This window comes from Anoplopoma fimbria, chromosome 21, assembly GCF_027596085.1.
Source record: "Anoplopoma fimbria isolate UVic2021 breed Golden Eagle Sablefish chromosome 21, Afim_UVic_2022, whole genome shotgun sequence".
NCBI classification, from domain to species: domain Eukaryota; kingdom Metazoa; phylum Chordata; class Actinopteri; order Perciformes; family Anoplopomatidae; genus Anoplopoma; species Anoplopoma fimbria.
The window spans coordinates 16,205,643-16,211,361 of NC_072469.1; positions in this window are offsets into that span (position 1 = coordinate 16,205,643).

The following is a 5,719-nucleotide window of genomic DNA, read 5'->3' on the forward strand; positions in this document are numbered from 1 at the left end:
TACCAAACATTTAATATATATGTAAATGCCATTTTATTAATGTATTCCCTGACCATGTACCACCTTCGTCCTCAGCTGCAGTGCTTAGTTGTGTCAGCAGAAGATGAGCCCACCAGGGCTGGACTGAGCACCAAAATATCCCACACAAGTAGAGGTGAAACTATTGGGGGTCAAACTGTACTCTGTATATCTAAAAGTGAAATGTATACTTTGCTCAAGCATGCGTGAAGTTGAAAATGCAGTATGCAGTTTAACTGCGCTGTAAACGACAAGGACATCAATTTTCTTTTATTAACAGTATTAAAAGACTAAAGTAGTGTGTGGTTGTCATGAATAGGTGCTCTGTAAATCAAATGATAGGCTGACATATGCATTTGATAAACCTATCAATGGGGTCACCAAAAACTCATAATTCACACTCAATGGGGATCATGAATACTGCAAATTGGATGGAAATTTGCCTAGTAGCATTTGAGATCCATTGTTGTGGACCATGATCCCTATAACAGCACAATTTAGTGCTCAGTTGTTCCTTAAATGTAGTTTTGAGAAGCAGGTGTTTCTAGCACACCTGTACATTGTATTTCGACACTCTAGTTTGCAACGCAGGGTGGATCAATTATCATATACTTTCTCATTCCAGCATGACCCTCTGTGTTGGTTTTATTTCTACTATTTTCTCATGTGTAGAGTGTTTCATCATGAAAGCGAGCATTTATTGATAGGTGTTGTGGGTCTAGCTTTTTTTTTTAGCAGGTGTTACAGTATAAAGAAGCAGCACAGGGTTTGTATCCAGGGACTTATTATACTTGCTGTTTGATGATGTGTTTAATACATTTTTTGGTTTGTACTGAATAAAAGAGGTGAGATTTGTAGCCTACAATCGCACTTGGATGGATACATAACTGATAGTTCTTCAGTGTGAGAGACTACAGAACATCTTCAGTCACCTCTATCTACATTTCAGTGTGTTTGAATTAAGAATGTTACCAGCTTTAACAGCTTAGTGCACATCTGGACTTTACTTTGAGGATGGCAACAAGATGGTTGTTACTGTCAAACAACATTTGAGTGTCTGTTTTAAACATAGTTTGTGTATACACAGCTAGAACCAGGCTGAATCTGTTTTGGCAATGTTTATGGTCAAATGGCTTTATATTAGATGCATTTAGAGCTAAGATATGAGTTAACACTAAAATTACTTGAAATTATGGATGACAGAATTGGTTATCTCTCAGAGAAAAAGTGTGATTCCCTCCTGTCATACAACCTTGGTGAGAAAAGTCTTGAAGTTGCATTTCATGTTTTCATTACCTGCGTGGTGAGGTTTTCTTTTAGCCTGCTTTGCCCTAGAGTCTTTCACATGTGCTTGCTCAGCTGTATTTATCTCCACTTGTCCCCTTCAAAAATGGATTCACACCATGAAAATCAAGTTGTTGTCGTGCTGCCTGAGGGGATTCAATTTGTGGGAAAAAGTGTAAATATGGAGCTGGACAGGACCCTGAAGGCCTCAGGCAAACGTAAACCAGGATGGATAGCTTGAAAAATGAGAAAGACAGACAGACAGCAAGGAGACGTGTTGGTGAATGTAAACATCTGTTATTTACAATGTCAGGATAGAGGAAGAGGATTCTTTGGAAACAACTGTGTGACATATGTATGTGATAGAAAGGAAGGCAAGACATGGAAACAGTTTAATCTCCTTGTGCAGCCTCAGCTAAAAATACCACACTTACAGGCAGCAGCATATGCAATTTTAAACAGCAAAAATATATCTTTCTGTGGACTCTATGTGAAATGAATCAACATTCTAATCAGGAGTGCTTTTAAATTAGAAACCATACCCTTTTAAAATTAGACCTCTTTGAAAAGCATGACAGTTAACTGGTACACCTAAACAAGGTCAAACTGATTCATGAAAAATGACTTTGAAATGTCAACGGTAAGATAGCTATCTGGTTTCTAGGATAATACGATGTACACATTGTACTTTCAATTAAAGCGGATCTGTAATAAAAGATTGTAGAGAAAAAAGTAGTAGAATAGAAGATTTCTTTTCACACATTTAAGTTTTTGCGACTGAGTCATTAATTAATTAATTAAGTTGACGAACATTTTCTTCTATGACATGGTATCTGGAAGATTACTGTTTCCGAAGATGATTATTAATGTTTTCTTTGGGCCCTGACCCCCTGACCTTTCCTCCGACAATGCAAATAGGCACAGCGATGGAGTTAACCCACAGATACAAAACAAACTGGATACACTCTCCATCCTCAAACGCGCTCACAGGCTTCCACCCTATGGGTTGACACTGTCCTCTGCTGGTGCGTATGACCAGTACTGATCAGTATCAACTAATGTCTACTTCCAATTTACCATCACATAAAAGCAAATGACCAAGTAATGGGTTAATTGAGTTTTGAGTTGCTTTCAAGGCAAATACATAAATCTTTACAATAAAGGCACAGCAATTATGTCTTTACCTTTTTAATGTAATTTTTTCAATCAGGAGGGATTGTGTGATCTTTAAAGATGGTTGTGTCCTTTAATAAAGTTAAAATGTAATATTCTTTGAACTTTGTGGATGATTAACTTTGCAATTAGGACAACATTTTAGGAAAAAGTTTGTGTGACCAAGCCATAATGTTTCTCAGTAGTTCACAGCTCAGTAATGACAGCTGCCTTCTATGAGCAGAAGTTGCAGTCAGGAGCCAAAGCATTTTGCCTGCTGGTCTGGTGGGTCATTATTGACTTACCCATCTTTTTTTTTTTACTTGTTGTGTTATTGGTCCTCTAAATGAGCAACCCACAGTATGGTATCACGATGTGGAGTTTGGATAGAAAGAGGACTGGAAGCTATACCTAAATACAGTCAGCACACAGCAGGGTAAGTGGCTGTGATGTTGGCTGGCAGGATGTCTCCTTCCACTTTCCCTGCAGAGATCTGAGGCTGTGCAGGAAGAATCTGCCTGTAAAGTACATTCAGTACATACTTATCTGTTATCCTTCTGAAATATAAAATGTAGGGGAGACTGTTTTGATGCTTGAAGAAAATGCACAGTGTATGAGACGTGTGTGTGCATTGATGTTTATTTACAAGGTATTACAGAGTGTTTTTCATTTATTCCTCAAGGGTTCATGAAGGCACCTTTCTAATTTCCAAGCGGTGCAACTGCACCTGGGCTTGTCGCATGGAGACTAATCAAATTAGGGACTTAATATCTCAATGGACCTTCTAGTGAACACAACCAATGCACTCATTATAAAAACCTTGATTCAGCACAGATACCAAACTATTGCCGTCTGCATATGGCTAAGCGCACCTTCATGAACCAAAGTAGTCTTTTTGAGGTAACTATCTATCACTATTAGATATATATCAAAGGAAGGCTAAAATAAATATAAATTTAGAATGAAAAATCAAATCCTTACATCCACATCTTACACTCCCCTCTAGTCCCTTATAAATATGGTCTTAAAAGTTTTAATTTGTATTTCAAGGACAAATGAATCATTAAAAAACAGTAACTTTTTCCTTAACTGGATTGCAGTCTGCCCCGCTTTGTGACATAGAAAGGTTGGGGACCCCGCAGCAGTTCTCCCACCTGGTCCCCATGTGATCTTCTTATGCCAGTGCTTGAAGTGTTACAGAATAAAAATAAGCCCGGTAGTTGCCATGCCTGATGTATATCAGCCTGCGTAGCATTGAAACTGGTGCACCCTTTAAGTCATTTATTTTTTATTTTTTTATTGTCCAGCAATTAAACTGTTCAACCTCTTTACACTGCAGTGGGCCTGCTGCAAATTGCAATCTATAAAGTAATCTACAGTAGAGAGACTATATATTAGTCTTATATGGTCCACTGCACATTATTTGATCGTGTTCTCAAATACAAATGGTGTTTCTCCAGTAGGGGGAGATGGTAACCTAGCACTAGGCAGTACAGGTATCCTGCAGAATCAGTTATTAGATAGACCAGGGATCTCTTAAATTCTTAAATTGCTCTCTTTCATGTATTTCTGTTTGATCATCTTTCATAAAGTATCTAGCTCTCGAGGACGACCAGTCTGCCAACCTTCTTCTTCTGTTCTTCTTAATGTTTAGATGGAGTAAAGTGGACTGAAAGTGAAATGTTTGCAGCAGGTGAAAGGGAATGTGATAGGATTGATGTTGTGAAGAAACTTGATTATTAATAGAGGAGAATTTCCACTTTGGCTGCTATGAACCAAGTATACAGAAGTGTAATGATTACATTGCATCATTACACAAAATACAAGTTACAATTTTTATTTGTAGTAATTACTAATGGCTGTCTAAGAAGGAATGTGACATGTGTGTATAAGTATAAAATGCAAAACAGTTAACTATGAAGTGTGAACATCGTAGTTTTTACTCCATCAATACATACATTAGAAAGACATAAATTAGGAAGTAAATTTAAAAAAAAGAGCAAGTTGAAGTCACCACTTATGTTACAGTATGTTTGTATCAAGAATTGATATCATCAAATAGGTTTGGAACACAAGTAGAATCGAAGTACAAAGTTTTGAAAGTATTTAAATATTTTATTGTTTCCAGAGCTTAGCCAAATACTTCTGTTTAGAAGTCTTTCTCCCCCGCGTCACCATTGAAGAACCAAATAAAGTGGCAGGTACTTACGAAAGCAACCTTTCAATTACGATTTTAGAAAACTAATGGGTTGTTAAAAAGAAATCTGTGAAATGACCTTAATAAAAAGCCATTTGCATGGAAAATATCAATGTAAGTCATTCACCACAATGTCAGAGTGATTCATTTGTGTTCAGTCACAAAGCATATTGCAGATGAATATGACTGAAGTAGTGATCCAACACCATCTAATGCAGACCAAATCAATTCCATATTAGCCAAAAAAGAATTGCGTCTTGCAGAATACACACACAAAAACCTGAGCTAATCTGACCTGATCTAACAATATGTCAGAGGCAATGCAGAGGTCATTATTTATTATGTGTTATCTGCTATCTGCTGCTGAAACTTTTGCTCATTCACTTTATATGCATTCTTTGTGATCAAATTTGACTCCATCACATGTACAAAATAAAATAACTGACTCTCTAATCTCTAAAAGCTGCACGGTGGTGTAGTGGTTAGCACTGTCGCCTCACAGCAAGAGGGGCCTGGGTTCAATTCCCGGGCCAGTGGAGTTTGCATGTTCTCCCCGTGTCAGCGTGTGTTCTCTCCGGGTTCTCCGGCTTCCTCCCACAGTCCAAAGACATGCAGCTTAGGTTAATTGATGACTCTGAAATTGCCCGTAGGTGTGAATGTGAGAGTGAGTGGTTGTCTGTCTCTATATGTCAGCCCTGCGACAGACTGGTGACCTGTCCAGGGTGTACCCTGCCTTCGCCCATTGACAGCTGGGATCGGCTCCAGCACCCCGCGACCCTTAACTGGATAAGCGGTTACGGAAGATGGATGGATGGACTCTCTAATATTATAAATAATCAACAGGAGGAGGGTGCAGTGGGTAAACAATAGAGTCTGCATCACAGCAAAGACGAAGTAAATGTTTCGCCACATTAACTGCAGATATGAGGCTCTCATAAGGAGGGATGTCATCGCTGCTTTTAGTTGCATTGTCAGGGCTACAGGGAAAAGATATTACTATTGCTGCGCAAGATATCAAAAGTAATCAGTCAACATATTATGATGTGTCACTGCAACCTCACACATCAT